General features: G+C 46.4%; 1 protein-coding gene across 1 annotated transcript in view; it reads left to right on the top strand.

Moving 5' to 3' along the window:
* The first annotated feature begins 14,754 nt into the window (after nucleotides 1-14,754).
* Nucleotides 14,755-17,069, top strand: part of ABLIM1 (actin binding LIM protein 1) — a 324,103-nt gene continuing 321,788 nt past the window's right edge. Inside the window, exon 1 of the transcript XR_012905702.2 lies at nucleotides 14,755-15,008. The gene's annotated coding sequence lies outside the window, so the exon portion shown is untranslated. The remainder of the gene's footprint in view (nucleotides 15,009-17,069) is intronic.

The following is a 17,069-nucleotide window of genomic DNA, read 5'->3' on the forward strand; positions in this document are numbered from 1 at the left end:
ATTCAAATAAATGTTACTGGGAAGAAGGGAAGAAAATATAATTAAAATATCCAGGATATATGTTAACAGATTTACTGTAAGGGTATGGCTAGACTGTGGGGAGTTTTCAGGATACCAGAGGTATCCTGAAAAAACTCCATCGCATCCAGGGAATGCGTTCGTCAGTCTAGGCAGGACAAATGTTAGAAAAGCCTCTTTCGACAAAAGAATCGGAAAAAGGTATGCAAAATGCATAGTGCATTGTGCGTTCCTTTTTCCGACAAAAACTTGTAGTCTAGCCATACCCGAGAAGAAAAGTGTGTTTCTAAAGCAGTTTGGGATCTCTTTGTGATTTATTTAAACATCTGTGAAATTTCTGTGGAATTTGCATATCCTCTTTCGAAACTTCAGCGTAGTCTACACATAGCCAGAGACATGACATTCAGCCCCTGAAGAAGGCAGTACTTTTTGTCTCTCAAATCCAAACTGCAACTCATTCAATGGGTTAAGAAGTGAGCTTGATGTGTTCTGAAAGCAGTCTTGTACTCGTCAGCCAGAAGGTTAGTGGCCTAGCAGTATGGAGTCTTCATGTTGGAAAGTATAAATAAGATAAGAAAAGAGCATGTGAGAAATTAGGGCAACACCAGTAAGAGATAAGCCTCAGTAGTATGGGAAGAAGTTACTGTATCTTTTGTAAATAGGAGGTTAGAGATAATGAAAGTGCTCATCTGCTCCACCTAGGTTTAAACAACACTGATCTTAAATAGAAGTGGGCCCAAACTGTGTAATTCATACATGGATAAGATTGTTCCTAAATCAGGATGTGCTCAGATCCAGGGGTTTGGTTTAGTCCAATATATAGAGAATGGTCAGATGTGAAATCTAGATTCAGATCCCAAACCTTTCCAGCGTTCAGGCTAGGGTTGCCAGATGGCAGAAACAAAAATACTGAACCCCCTCCCCCCCCCCCCAAAAAAAAAACTCTGGGAAAAAAATTTGTTGAAGGAAAAAAAAAGGGAGAGGACCAAAGTTGTTGAGAAAAAAAAACAAAACTCCAACAACCTGGATCACTGCTAGGGGTTACCAGGTAGTCATTTAAGAAAACAAAAAACTGGACAAGCTTCATGGGGGGAGAAGCGGGGGAAGGACCGTCCAGGAAGGGAGCAGTGCTGGCTGGGAAGGGGGGGCCTGGAAACAGCTAATGGGGGGAGGGCAACGGGGCTGGCCGAGGGAGATGGGGAGGCCAACGGGAAGCAGGGCTGGTCGGGGAGGAAGGTCGGGCGGAACAGGGCTGGTCACAGGATATCGGGGGACGGAAGACCGGATGGGAAGGGGCGGGGCTAGCCAGGAGTAAGGGGGAGCGGGAAGCACAGCTGGTGTGGGTTGGGGGCCACAAGGATGGCCAGGAGGGAGGGGGGGAAGCAGAGCTGGCGGGGAGGGGTGGTGCAGCGGTGCTGGCCAGGAGAGATCAGGAAGAGGAACGGGTCAGCGGGAAGCAGAGCTGGGAGGTTCGGGGGCCGCGGGGCTGGCTGGGAGTAAAGGGGGGCGGGAGGCAGAGCTGGTGGGGGTGGGGAGAGGTGCAGCGGTGCTAGCCGGGGGAGATCAGGAAGAGGAATGGGCCGGCGGGAAGCAGAGCTGGGGGGGTGCAGGGGCTGGCCGAGGAAGATCAGGAGAGGAAGTGAAGGAGAACCAGCCGGCCGGGAAGGGGGGGGGCGGGGTGAGCAAATTGGCCGGCGGGGAGTGGGACTGACCTGGGCACTTACTGCCTGTCCCGCGCAGGCTCCCCCTTCTCCTCACACTCAACTGACTGAGGGCTCCCGGCGGCAATCGCAGCCCTGCCTCCCAGCTGGGACTCCCAGCTGCTCCCCCCGCCCACGCCAGGCTTCTGTCTTGTGCACAGCCAGAAAAATCAGCAAATACCGGACATTACACATGTCTGGTATTTTCTGATTTTTTTTTACAGGACAGAGCGCACAAATACCGGACTGTCCGGTACAATACCGGACATCTGGCAACCCTAGTCAGGCGTGTTTGGATCAGGGATTTTGATTGTGGCCTACCTATGATATTCCACCATCTTTACAGTATGAAATCAGTGCTAGGAAACATCTGTTACATTTTAAGTTGATAGCATGACCTAGTTAGCACATTTAACCAACTATGATGGCATAACTAAATACTGTATGCCCATAGCACAGCAAATGCTTTCACTGTTGGAACATGTGCAGAGGATGGCATGGAGTTCTCTACCCTGTACTTAAAAGTTAGTTTATAAATTACTATTAGCAATCTTCAGAGTTAATTTTACATTTCTCTTTTTCTAGAAGGAAAAATGACTAGGAATCAACAGGGGAATTGACAAGGGTCCCTAGGAAAGGTGTGTGTGTGTGTGGGGGGGGGTAGCTCTGTGATCCCAAACCTATTGACACTGATGGGTTCCAGATTAGGACTTCTTAAGGGGTGCCCAAGTAGGGAATAGAATATTATGAGGTAGCCATGCTTTCATTTTTTCCCCAGTTGTTAGGCAGCATTTCAAAAAGATTGCTTCATGTAGCAGGTTTGCCTGTTAACTGCTCTCTTTCCAGGCCTTCTGCTGTGGGCCCAATCCTGCATTCCTTGTGCATTCAAAATTCCTATTAACAGCAAATAGATTTGGGTGCTCAAAAATGCAGGATGAACCCTAACGTGTTTTTTTTCACAACCAGCAGCTCTGATTTTTTTTAGATTGTATGTGTGAATGAGCTTTTGTGTCAGAGTGTATAATTCAGCTAACATTCCCACTCACAAAGATTGTGTAGTTTAAAAATGTCCTGAGTCTCATGTGTCTCACACATACTAAAGGGTTTTATCAGGGTTACATAATTGCCAGATGGCAGCAAGCAAAAAGAGATGGAATTTGTCCCTTTTCACATTGGCCATTGTTTGGTGTTTCATTCTTTTTTACTTCTAAAACCCATTGAATCTGCTGCTCATCCTTATAATTTTATTTCCCCCCCATCTGTGGCTTTGATGATAAACTTTAATATCAGACAAAATGTATAATTAGTGCAGAGTAAAAAAATAAGTAAATTGGTATCAAAATTAGTGAGACATGATACTTATTCTAACAAATTAATCCCACAGTGGACTGATTTAAATCAAAGTGATTTAAATCACCAAGAGAAAATAAATAACTGAAATCAAATTTTCCAATGTAATTCTTCACATATTTCTTAAAAAATGCTTCAAATCCAGTCCCTAAAACATGTTACTTTACAGCTCAATACATTGCATCTAGGAAGGTGTACTTTGTATAATTTGTATATAACTTGATTTTTTATTAATTTAGGAAATACAGTAGACTTCCGATAATCCGGGACCTTTAGGACCTAGGTGGTGCCGTATTATCGGATATTCCGGACTATCAGGAGGTACTATAAGCTGGTTATATATATACTGCCAGCAATGCCCCACTGCTATATATATTGAACAAACTGGACAGTCTCCGTGGGAAAGAATCAATGGACACAAATCAGATATACGTAAAGGAAACATACAGAAACCTATTGGGGAATACTTTAATCTTCCCAATCACTGTTTAAAAGATCTTCAAGTGGCTGTCTTGTTACAAACCAATTCTACTAGCCAGATACACAAAGAAGCATTGGAATTAGAGTTCATCCGCAAATTCAATTCTCAGGCTAATGGACTCAATCATGATGAAGGATGGTTGGGACACTATCTACCTAACAGTCAGTGAAGGTGCAAACAGCTCTTTGTGTAGATTCCTGTCAGGAAAAATACTATCAATTGACTTTGATTCTTATCTGCTTCGTTTTAACTACCCAGTCTTCAGATACTTACTGATTCCCTCTACCTTTCTGAATTTTCTATACCCTCTGCTCCCTGTCTCCCACCCTCTCCTTTTTTTTCCTCCCGCCCTCCCCCTTCTCTACTATATATTTTGGTCTGCACATCCTAAACTCAAAACTCCGGTCATCTGAAGAAGTAGGCTGTGCCTACGAAAGCTCATGATACCATCTACATGTTTTGTTGGTCTATAAAGTGCTACCAAATCATTTGGGTTTTTTTTTTCTGTACAGATTAACTCGGCTACCCCCTGAAGCTTCTTAATAAATTGTTCAAAACAATCTACCACAAAATTCCATCGAACATTTTGAGGGAGAATTAGTTTGGATCCTCCTGCTCTCTTCAGCAAAGCTGAAGCAAAATGGTTGTTATGAAAGTGTTTTGCGACTTCAACAACATTTTCTTTTATTCCAAGAGAAGACGTACCTAAGTCATTGGCTAAAAGATGCATTAAATGGGCACTGCGGCCATATTTTATTAAGGAGCATTCTTCTCTTTCTTCTTCTTCTAAGTATCTTCTCATCTTTGCTATGTTTGCAGCATTGTCTGTGACAAAACTGCACACATGAAAATTGAATTTTTGTTCGCCCTTTATTACATCTTTCATTGCCACTTTTAAAAATATTCTGTGTGGGCATTTACTGATATATCTATTGTTTCCAAAAGATATGCAACCCAATCTTCTGTTGTCACACAGGCACATATTTCTGATCATTGCGTACGTTGCTCTACCCATCAAGGCATAAACTGGCAAATTTTCCCTCAGTATTTTTTGTACACTGTTCAAGTTCCTTCTCATACGCTGTGTCTAATAGCTTTCCACCAATGTCTGCTCTACCAGGTGGAGTGTAACCTGGTTATAAGAACTCAGTCATGTCAATGAAATGTTTATAGTTAACAATGTGAAAAGGAAAATTTATAGCATAAATGAACCAAGCAATCTTTTATGGTGTCTTGTTGGTATTTGCTGGTCCTAACTACAAACTCGTCCATGGTGGTGGTTTTACTGGATGATTGATGAGGGAAGGCTTGCTCAGTCCCATCTCGCACTAGGCCCAGGAGCTAGTCCTGCCCAGCTCTGCATTTTAAATGTAGCGAGAGTCGGGCTTGCAGGTAGCTTGGCTCTTACTACATTTAAAATGCAGAGCTAGCAGGGGTAGCTCATGGACCCAACGCAAGCCAGGACTGGGGAGCTAGGACCCCCTGGGACAGGGGCTGCGGCCGGAGCAGCCTCTGCCCGGAGCCAGCCCTAGCCACCACAGACGGAGGCTGCTTTATGGCAGATTCCCCTCCGCTGTGCCCCCATGCTACTGCCTCTGTTAGAGGCAGCAGCACAGGGGAGAAGGGGGACGGGCAGGCAGCACCATAGAGATGGTGCTGGGGAGAGCCCACTTTTAAGCTGGCTCCCCTCACCATCGGCTCCTGATCCCCCCCTTGCTGCCTCTGATACAGAGATACCAAGGGGGAAGTAGCAAGTAGTGTAGTAGTCCACTACTCTCCTGCTTGCTCACATCCCTAATCTAGATTGTTCTACAGATATGTCCACATCTTCATCCACATCATTTTCTCTCAATAAGCAGTTTTCCTTATGATGTTTCATTTTTTCAACTAGGCCCTGCATCATCTTCTTGCACTGCTTGCACTTGACACGTTTTTCTTGTTTACCCAGAGCAGGAATTTCTTCAAAATATTCCCAGGTAGGGTCTCTTTTATGCCCAGAAGCCATGACAGCTTTTCTGTGGCAAAAGTGTGGGAGAACATAGGAGACTATGTGCAGAGGCAATTGGTGAAGGAGGGCAGGCAGGGCCACTGGCTATCTGACTCCCCTCCCCCCGAGTCTGAGGAAGGGCTGGGAAAACCTCCTTCGTGCCCCAGATTCCACCTCTCCCCACCCCTGCTCCATCCCTCCCCACCCTATCTCCAACCCCCAACCCTTCCCCCTCTGCCAAGCAATGTGGCCCAGGGGATTAGCTTTGCTCCCCCAGCTGTGTTGCTCTGCTTCCCGAGGGTGAGTGCAGGGCAGTCCTGCCCCTCCCCTGAATGACATGACTGGAGGAGCACAGTGAGCTGGGGCCGTTGCTCTGCTTGCCCCCCCACCATTGCTGGTGAGTGCAAGGGGGCACACTCTAGCTTCAGGCACCAGACCCTCCAACCTCCTTGCCAGCTGCTAGCCAGCCCCTCGTGCCCCCCACATGTTGCCTATGGCTGTGTGCTGAATAATGCTTTCCTTTTTTCTTTCCAATCCACTCCACTTTTCCTTTCTACTCTGCCTTTGTCCTTTCCTGTATATTGTCTCTCTGTCTTTAAGATAGTGTCTTAACTAACTTCTCTGCCATGCTTGGCTCAGTTCCACCACCACATAAGCACAGAACAACAACAATCCTGTCCAGCCTGTATCTTTCTTTGCACATGTGAGTTTAGTCTGCTGAGAAACAGAAACTGAAAGCCCAGAACTTTCAGGTACCAAGAGCTGGTATTAGGCTAGACAAACTAGATCGGGGTGGGCAATAATTTTTGATGGGGGACCACTCCAAGAGTTTGGTAAATGGTCAAGGGCTGCACTCTTCCATGATATTAATGGAGTAGGTGCGGGGTCTGGGATGGAGGCTGGGTGCAGAAGGGAGCTTGGGCGAGGGGACTGGAATGCAAGAAGGAGTGTAATGTCTGGGAGGGAGTTTGGGTGAAGGAGGGGGTTGTGACCTGGGGAGGAGAATTGGTGGCAAGCGCAGCCCAGGCAGCTGTGGGTGGAGGCAGTGCATGAAGCCCCTCTGCCCCCAAAGAGAGAACATGGCCTCAGCAGCTAGTCACTTTGAAGTGGCATGTCAGGGCGTGGCAGGCAGGAGCCTGCCCGAGACTCCCACTGGGCCGCAGACAGGTTGGAGGGCTGGATCTAGCCCACAGACCATATTTTGCCTGCCCCCGGACTAGAGACATTAATTCATTTCTATGACACGGTAAGTGTAGTTTTGGTATGCGTGTGATGAAATTTAATTGTAACGGGCATTTATTAAATTAAAAAGAAATTTAGTATTGTATTGATGATTTTAAAAAGTCTGATTTTTAATTTTTTCTTAAATTTTTCATCCTGATCCTCATTATACACTTATGAATATGGAAAGGAAGTATAGTTATTATCCCTGTTTAACCAAAGGGAAAGCTGATGTACAGAGAAAATAAGTGACTTGCCCAATATCACAGAGAGATGCAGTGGTAGAATTAAACATAGAATTCAAGATTTCCAGGCTTCCGGAAACATTCTTATGTTACCTGCAGGCTAGGTGTGCGTGATCATGTCTTCTAGTAGTCTCTGACCTAACTTAGAAGACCCCACTGTGTCCTCTCAGCAAATGGAATTACTCTTTTGGTTCAAGTGATGGGGATTTGCTTTTTGGTGCTGATGGTTCTGTTGGTATCACTGCAGATAATCATAGTGCCATGAGAAGGTGGTTAAGAATCACAGAAATAGCTGAGTTCTTCTAAAACTGAACAAGGAACTCCTCTACATGGGAAACAGTAAATTGTCACTCGGTCTCCTTTTCTGTGTTTTGTTGTAGGTCTTCTTCCTAGAGGCTTTCCCAGGCATTTCCTATCCAGCATCCTGCTACCATTTTAAAGTATGCACATTATATTTGTGTATACAGTCTTGGATTCTGAGCCCAGTAGCCCACACTGTTTCATGTCAATTCAGGTACAATAAAATTCAGCGTTCTTTTGTGTAATTCTGCATAAAACGATATGTCCTAAGGACTATATACAGTGTTACCTAGTGCTCTATATGAGAATATTTCTGCAAAATTTGAAAAGAACTGATAAAGCTGCTTTTGTGTTAGAAACCATGAAAACATCACCAATATTAGAAATTTGACTTTTGTCTAGGTTTTCTTGGTTGCACTATCAAAAAAGCCTTATTAATTTACTTTTAACGTTTCTTAATATAGGTTGAACCTCTCTAGTCTGGCACTCTTTAGGCTGGCAACATCCTTGGTCCAGCATGATTTTACTTAACCCCGTGTCTATTTATCATGGGGTGGCCACGTTTCCCACGGTCCCATAAAGTTTGTTTACAGCCTCCAGTTGTGGCTCTCAGTGTTCTGTGCTGTTATTTATCTCTAATTTACTCCTAAGGCTGTGTCTAGACTACATGCCTCTGTCTAGTCTGTCGTCAGAGGCATGTAGATTAGACACATAGGCAAAGTCAAATGAAGCCGCGATTTAAATGATTGCAGCTTCATTTAAATTTACATGGCTGCCGCGTTGCGCTGACAAACAGCTGATCAGCTGTTTGTCCGCTCAGCGCCGTAGTCTGGACGCTCCCTTGTCGACATCAAAGCCCTTTGTTGGCAGCCCCGTTATTCCTCGTGGGATGAGGTTTACCGGGGCTGCCAACAAAGGGCTTTGATGTCGACAGGGGAGTGTCCAGACTAGCGCGCTGAGCGGACAAACAACTGATTAGCTGTTTGTCGGCTCAGCGTGGCAGCCATGTAAATTTAAATGAAGCCGCGATCATTTAAATCGTGGCTTCATTTGACTGCCAAAACAACAAATCTACATGGCTCCGTCGACGGAGCCATGTAGTTTAGACGTACCCTTAATGTCATCTAAGAACCTAGTAAGCAGGAGACTCCTGGTGTTACCAGCTGCCACAGGCTGCAAGGGGTAACATGGAACTCTGAGCCGCTGTCAACAGTAGGGGAACTCACACTTCCTGGCCACCACGAGTGGATGTTGGGGAGGTCTTAACCACTATGGGCAGTGTATGTGGGAGACCCTACAGCTCCCTGCCCCCAAGTAAGGCAGGTGACTCCACAGCTTTCAACAGCAGATGGAGGGGGACCCTAGAGCTTTGCTTTGGGTCCCACAGGTATTTGTATTTAAAAGTGAGGGAGAAATCACAAGGATTAAGTGAATTTTTATTTATTGCCAGTGATCTGTGATTTTTACTACAAATATCTGTGGCAAAATCTTAACTTTATTTCTGGACTCATCTTCAATGAGATTTAGGGGCCTAGTCTGTTTTGGCACTTTTGAAAATCTTACTAGGGCCCAAGTGCATATTTAGGAGCCTCAGTAAATTTTAAAATCTGGTCTCACAGTGTGAACGATTATGCCCACAATCTTATAAAAAAGACCAAATGCTCAAAAGCCAGGAAATCATAATTAAGATGATAAATTGTATATGGCCCATATAATAAATAGAAACACATTGGGCCTCAGCTGCGTAAATTGGTGTCGCTCCAATGATTTCAGTGCTTTGTTAATTTACAACAGCTGGAGATCTGACCCACTCTTTTTAAATGCAAACAACAACTTTAACTCACAATAAGCATTGTTTTTTCATTTGCAATCTCAAAATAGAAACAAAACACTATTTTGAACATTACAAAACTTTATGCAAAAGAAATAGGAATGATATACATGCACATTAATGACATTTATATTATCTTTACCTTAATGACTTACCAGTTTCAAATACAAGTCTGCACAATACAGAATTTTATCATGGATGCATAACAATACGTCCTTTTCCTGCTATAATACATACCCCACATTTTTCTCAAGAAACAATTATAAGTGCTCCTCCCCCTCCATCATTAGTTCATCTACTACAGGTAGTCCCCGGGTTACGTACAAGATAGGGACTATAGGTTTGTTCTTAAGTTGAATTTGTATGTAAGTCGGAACTGGCTCCAGATTCAGCCGCTGCTGCTGAAACTGACCAGGGGCTGACTACAGGAAGCTGGAGGCAGAATTGCTCTGCCCCCAGCTTCCTGGAATAAGCCACTGATCAGTTTCAACAGCGGCTGAATCTCTAGCCTGGGACAGAACAGCTGGGCTGCCAGGTAGGTCCCTGCAGGACCAACCCGGCAGCACCCCAGCTGCTCTACCCCAGGGTCCACAACAAAAGTCTGGTCTGCTGGGGGGAGGGGGCACTAGTTGCACCCCCTCCCCCCCAGCAGACCAGGCCACAGCAAAGCCTCAGAGGCGCGGGACCCCTCCGCCTCTCCAGCTTTGCTCCAGGTGTCCCTGGTCTGCTGGGGACGGTCCCCAGCAGACCAGGGGCACCCGGAGCAGCTTTTCTCGCCCTGGAGGTCGAGGTGGCAGGACCGCTGTGCTCTGGGCGGTCCCGCTGCCTGCGAGCTCCGGGGCGAGAAAGCCCTGTTCGTAAGTCGGATCCGCGTAACTCGGGGACTGCCTGTATATATTTGAGAGAGCTTTTCTGTGGTTCGTCTGTTTGTTCAAGAACTCGTCCTAAATGATAGGAGCTAGGGCACTGTTTTTCAGAGTGATCTGTGAAACCACTTTGAGAAACCTGTTAACAGGCTGCTGTGATGTGTTTTTTTACTAGCCCTGCGGCCATGGAGCTTCACGGCTCCCATTGGCTTCGTTTCACAATTTGCAGCCAAGGGGAGCTGCAGGAAGTGGCGTGGGCCAGACCACCACTTCCCGCAGCTCCACTTGGCTGCAAATGGTGAAATGCAGCTAATAAGAGCTATGAGGTGCCGTGGCTGCAGCACTGGTAAGTAAACAAACCGGTGCGGCCAGTTAACAGGTTTCTCAAAGTGGTTTCACAGACCACTTTGAGGAATACAGAGCTAGGACTACCAAATTCAGTATACAGCTTCCTCTTATCATAACGTAAAGCAATGTAAGGGTTTGGTTGTGCCAGGAAAATGGGATAAGTTTGGAATGGATTGCTTCTCAAGGGCACCATTTCTAGAGAGCGGGGGGTGGGAGCGGGGGTGGAGGCAGGGGTGGCAGCCATGCATACCAGGTTGCTGCTTGCTTTTCTTCCCATTTCCCTGACTATCACGGAGTGAGGGGAAAGTACACAGCTCGTGTTCATGCCTCTTCCTTCTGGGTGGTGAGAGGAAGAGCAGAGAAGTAATTAACAAAATCTGTGTAGTTTTCCCTCTCTCCTGGATAGGGGAACGGGAAGAAAAACAACCAGTGTCCCGGTACACACAGCTGCTTCCTCCTTGCTTTCCCAAAATGACGCCCTTGTTGCTTCTCAGAAAATCACATAGAAAAAATACAGAATTACCCGGCAGAGGAAAGATGCTGGCTGGGGCATGCCCCCGCTCCAGGACTGCCCTGGCCAAGAATCTTCTACCTGCCCCCCCAAAATTCGTATGGGGACATTGCTGTCTGTGTCCCTTCATCAGGGAGTGGGGGGAAAGTGCACGGTTTGCTGCATTCCTCTGGCTGGGGAGCATAGGGAGCAGACGAGCTAGGCACTTTTGCTTTTGCTCCCTGATAGGGACAGAAAGAGGAAGAGCAGGGAGCTCTGAGACAAATCTTGAGGGGGGGGCTCTTCCCTTCCCCCTCTCTCCCATGCGCGTGTGTGCGCGCACACACACACTCCCCTGCCCAGAGCCCCTCCCCCGACCCTGACCCCTGCACCACCCGACTCCCAGCCCCCTGTCCTGACTTAAGGACTTAAACAACACCAGCGATATGTGCTAGTAAATACAAAAAACAATAACCTGGGCTTGTACAATGTGCTTACATACAATTCTAAAGTGTTTTCCTTTCATTCTCTGTGTTGAACCTGCCTACCATAGAAAGAAAGTTTACATAACACTAATGGCTAATTGTGTGTGCATCATTCTCACAAATTTTTAAGTTACGAATGCTTGTGCCCACCCTTCCTCCTGTCAATTACAAAAGCAGCAGAAAGACAGGGAATTCTACTTGAAAAAAAAACCCAAAACCTATGTCTGCCTTTTATTGACACCTCTCTAATGCTACCTTTTTAGCATCACATCGAGGAACCCGCAATAACATTGGTGAGAAACCCATCCAGCAAAATGCACAGGAAATTCCTTGAATATATAAAATGCACAATTATGTCATCCCATCACATTGTTTTAGGAAAATCTTGTCTCTCGCAGTGCAAGAAGGGAAGGCTGAGATGCTTGCCAATGGAAATGTTTAATGATTGCACATACAAAAGGGGAAAGTGGGGAACTGGTTTTGAAGTAGATGTTAATGCATGATCACACACCACTGTGCTTTAATGTAGCAACAGATCAACATCCAGCACCGGTGCCTTGGGGCTGGCGAGGGAGGAATGCAAGCTGGTTATTTATTCCAGTCTTGCTACAGGATCCGGTGACATTTGCAGTTGCAGAAAACAGGATGACACAATGAATACAATTGAACTGAATTGTGCATGGCATGGGAAGGTGATGGATGGAGCACAGAGCTGGACATTTCTAAAAGCCACTGTTGTACAAATGTCAGGATGCTAACCTCTACGGTGGCAGATCTACACAAGAAGATGTGGCAGATCTACATAAACGCTGCTTCTGTTGTGCACACATATAACACACTTTTGATGTGCCCATGTGTGCACACACACATATCCTTTCTGAGATCTTTGCATGCACTAGTGCACATCCCTTCTGCTGCAGACTCACCTGCTTTCTGTTTTACCCATGCACAATTTAGTTCTAGTCATTTGCTAACTACAGGAGACCATCACGATTCACGGAATTGCTATTCGTGGTTCTGCCTATTCACAAATCTCCTGGCCTGGCCTGGCCTGGCCTGGCAGCAGGAACTGGGAGCCACAGTGAACTCACCGTAGCTTTGGCCCCTGTGGTGAGTTCTTGGTAACTGCCTGGCAGCCACAGTGAGTTTCCCTGAGCAGCGGGGAGCCACGGTGAGTTCCCTGTGGCTCCTGACAGCTGCAGTGAATTGCCCACAGTAATTTTGGGAGCCGCAGGAAGCTCACTGTGGGGACCAGGAGATGTGGCTCCCAGTGTTTGTGGATGGCCATGGTTTCCTGTACTAGCATAAATGCATTGCCAAAGAGAAAAAGAGACAGTACTCTCAATTGTATGATGTGCCAGGGAAGAATGGGACTTCACACTGGCTGTGTCTAGACTGGCAAGTTTTTCCGCAAAATCATCTGCTTTTGTGGAAAAACTTGCCAGCTGTCTACACTGGCCGCTTGAATTTCCGCAAAAGCACTGATGATCTCATGTAAGATTATCAGTGCTTTTGCGGAAATACTATGCTGCTCCCGTTCGGGCAAAAGTCTTTTTCCAAAAAACTTTTGTGCAAAAGGGCCAGTGTACACAGCAGAGATTTGTTTTCCGCAAAAAAAGCCCCATTCACGAAAATGGCGATCGGGGCTTTTTTGCAGAAAAGCGCGTCTAGATTGGCCACGGATGCTTTTCTGCAAAAAGTGCTTTTGCGGAAAAGCGTCCTGCCAATCTAGACGCGCTTTTCCGAAAATGCTTTTAATGGAAAACTTTTCCGTTAAAAGCATTTCCGGAAAATCATGCCAGTGTAGACGTAGCCACTGTGTTTGGGGTTTGATCTCTGAGTCCATTTCTGATTCAGAAAGTTGCTACATAGCATGACATAGCCTCTGCCATCTCTTCTCCTTTCTCTCAGATATCACTGAGATATTCCCTGCTTTTTGATTACAAGACTTGTATGATCCCTGGTAATTTGAGGATGTATCTTTCTCGCATTCTCTTGTAATTTGGATATTGGAGCAGAGTGTGTGTCTCAATCTTGCATGTCATATTGATTGAATGTTGGCTCCCTGCTGCATTTGGATTGTGCTTAGTGTCTCCTTGTTCCAGTGAACACGACTGCTCTTCTGCTTTTTTTTTTTGCGGAAGAGCAGACGTGTTCTTTCGGAAGCCCTCTCTTCCTCATTCCATGAGGAAGAAGGGCTCTTCCGAAAGAGGAGGTTTTTCCGAAATTTGGCAGTGTAGACGAGCCAAATTTCGGAAAATCCTCTTCCGACAAAACTATCAGAAAAAGGTACGCAAATTGTGGAGTGCAATTTATGTATATTTTTCTGATAAAACACTGTAGTCTAAACATAGCCCTAGATGTATATACAGTAAGGTGTCTCTCTATTAACATTTTGGACTGTTTGGGGGCTTTCTAATATAATCATCTTTTGGTGGGGGAAGATGTTTTTTCTTGTCTCACTCACAGGGAATTTATATTAAGGTACGTTTATGTTGCACTTACCCTTTGTTGCGTGGTACATCCAGGGTATGTCTACACAGCAGGACAAAAGTTGAATTCAGCTGTGCAACTTGAGCTACATCAATTGTGTAGCTGAAGTCAAATTACCTTAATTTTGCTTCTGGCCAGGAAATTGAAGGAAGAGCACTCTTCCCCCGACTTCCCTTACTCCTCCTGAAATGAGGGTTACAGGAGTCAGAGGCAGAAGTTCTGCAGCTAGACATTATTTTGAAATACAGCCGCTCCCCGAGTTACGAACAAGTTACGGACCAACACTTGGTCCGTAATTCGACGTGTTTGTAACTTGGATCCTATAGAATTACATGGTGACCGCGCTGTTCGTAAGCACAGATTGCCGTTCGTAACTCGAATCCGCATTTATGATCGCTTTGGTTCGTAACTCGGGGAGCGGCTGTAACAGCTTGCTGTGTAGACACACGCTGTTATTTTGGAATAAAGTCAGTGTCTCTGAAATAACACTGCTGTGTAGACATAGGACATAGCCCTTCTGCAGCTGTGACTTCCTTCCAGCATATGCCCTGGTCCCTTCCACAGCGGGACACACATGAATCGTTTGGGAGGGACACGTGCTGCTGCTGCACAGGTGTCCCCAGCTTCCTTTGGCTGCCTGAGACCCCGCTCGCTTCTCTTGCACCCGCAGAACCTCTCTCTTGCCCCGCCACACACCCCCGGGGGCAGATCCTTTTGCTGCAGGGGCACAGCCGCGTCCCTGGCGCACACCCCGGCGCTCTGATCTGCAACCGCAGCCCCTCGCTGCCTCCCGCGGCTCTGCGCTTGGCCCGGGCAGGCGGTGCATTGCGGGGAGCGGCTTCCCGGAGATCCCTTGCAAGGGGATGTATTGATCTGCCGGGTGTCGCGGCCCTGCCTGCTGCACTAGGTGGGGGGAGGGAGGAAGGGAGGGAGGCAGCCTAGATCCGCCCAGCCCCGGCCGCTCACTGTCTGCATTGGCTGCGGCGGCTGGTGTTATTGTCCATGGAGCGCCCTGCTCGGCGCTGCTGCTCCGGGACACGCCGCAGACAGGTGCCACCCTGCTCGCCTCCTCCCCCGGCACATGGGCGTCCGTCCCGGCAGGACCACGGCAGCTGCTGCTCGTCTCCCGCCTCCCGCCCTTAGCCACCGAGGCTCGGTGCCTTCCCCCACCGCCTGAGCCATGTCTGCGAGAGGTGAGTCCCCGCCAGGCTGCAGCCGCCGCCGGGACTCGGGAGAGAGAAACCTGCCCCTTGGGTGGGGTTGGCATTTTCTTCCGCAGCCCCGAGCCCGTTGCACTGGGCTGGGCTGGGCAGCAGCCCCCTGCAGGAAACTTTGCTGCAGATTGGCTCTGACATGCTGCCTGCATGGGGTTGGCTTGACCTCGGGGGTTGGGGTCCGGCTGCACATGAGTCATTGTGGGGTGGGGGGTAGGAAGGTGCGGGGGGAGGCGCTGAACTGTCTCCAGGATATAGGTGAGGTGAGGAGAAATGTCTTTCCTCTCCCTGCCTGGTACCATTTTGCAGCTCTGGGGTGGAAATGTTCCAGAGCTCGATGCTGCAAGATTTAAAGCTGCAGAGCATCCTTTAGCAATAGGTCCAGCTATACACCTGTAGGACTGTATTAATGAGACCTTGTTGGCTAGGTCCGGTATTTGGTTGAGTAATTAATTTGAAAGCTAAACGCACCAAATGATGGGACTAGAAAAGTGTGCAGGGAGGAGCAGTTTCTAAATGTTCCTTTTTTAAAGATGACATGAATGTATTTATAGGGAGAATGCTACTGTGTTGTGTTATATTTAATCAGAACTCAGTTGTTTACTACATATTATGAATGAAATATTAATAACTCAGCCATTGCCTGACTACTGAACAGTGATACTGAACATGGGTTGCTCTGTATGATTTTTCATGGCAATATCAGAATATTAACAGTGTTTATAGACATTTGCACCTGCCCTAACAGGACCACTTTAAAGTTTTAGACCAGATTTGCATGATTTCTAATGGTAAGGGGCCTAAATTCTTCTCAGGTGTGTGTAAAATCGGACTCCCTATTTCTTTTTCAGTGAGCAATTCAGACCTGATTAAATGCAGAACCACTCTCATTTTAAACTTTGCTGCTTTTGAATTGAGAATTGATGCAGGCGTGGCTATCTAGAGTTTGGTGCTGTGATTTTGTTTGGTTACTCTTAGTGCTCATTGAAAAATGAGGAAGTGAAAACAGAAAGGTATGGATTTGAATCACATCAAAACAAATGAAAGATATTAATGATCTCTTTTGCCTCAGGGAAAAAAAATCATAATAGACAAGTAAAATGTTAGTTTAAAAAGGCACCCTAGATATCTCTTTACATTAAGCACATCTTCATGGGTTCACAATTTTTTTAACACACCAAGCAACTTCATGATTATAGTGAGGCATCTCATGTGACTGTCCTCAGTTTCCTCCTAAATCTTTGTTGTTGTCTTTCCTGGTGTTATGTACACAGGGGCCTCTAGTCTTCAAACTGCTTTGCTTGGATGAGGCCCTGTGCTGGCTTTGAGTGTTACTGACTTTACTGGATCTCTGTGCAGTTGTAAGGACCCTATCAAATGAAACAGCTTGCAGGACTGGGGCCAGAGTTGTAAACTTTTGTGGCAGGGACCCTATCTCTTATATCAGGGCTACTCAACCCGTGGCCCGTGGGTTTGCGTCTCACGTTGTAGTTTGGGTTTACACGGTGCTCAACACACAGCTTGCGGGTTGGGAGCCAAAACAAAAAAGTAGTCAACATAATGGTCTTCTGTTGATACGAATTTTAGTAGTTAAATTCCTGAACTGTCATTGCTCATTAAAAGTGCTGTCATATGGGTGGAAATGGGGTAAATAATGCATTTTATTAATATCAGCAGAACTGACTTAAATGGGGCCTGCATGTTGTATAGACTTGCCTTAATATTTGTGTTCATGCCCATCAGTGTGAAATAAGCTATTTGCATATATTTGCATGTATATGACACCGCACTAAAGTTGCGGCCCTCGGCATATGCTGTGAGTATCATTGTGGCCCCCCGAGGCTTCCAAAGTTGAGAAGCCCTGTCTTATATGTTTGTCAAGCACGTTGGCATCTTTGATGCCCCTGTATCTTACTGCCCCTGTATAAAACTATGGTACGCCCACATCTTGAATACTGTGTACAGATGTGGTCTCCTCACCTCAAAAAAGATATTTTGGCCTTGGAAAGGGTTCAGAAAAGGGCAACTAAAATGATTAGG

The sequence above is a fragment of the Pelodiscus sinensis genome, chromosome 8, assembly GCF_052426305.1.
Source record: "Pelodiscus sinensis isolate ZL-2025 chromosome 8, ASM5242630v1, whole genome shotgun sequence".
Lineage (NCBI taxonomy): Eukaryota > Metazoa > Chordata > Testudines > Trionychidae > Pelodiscus > Pelodiscus sinensis.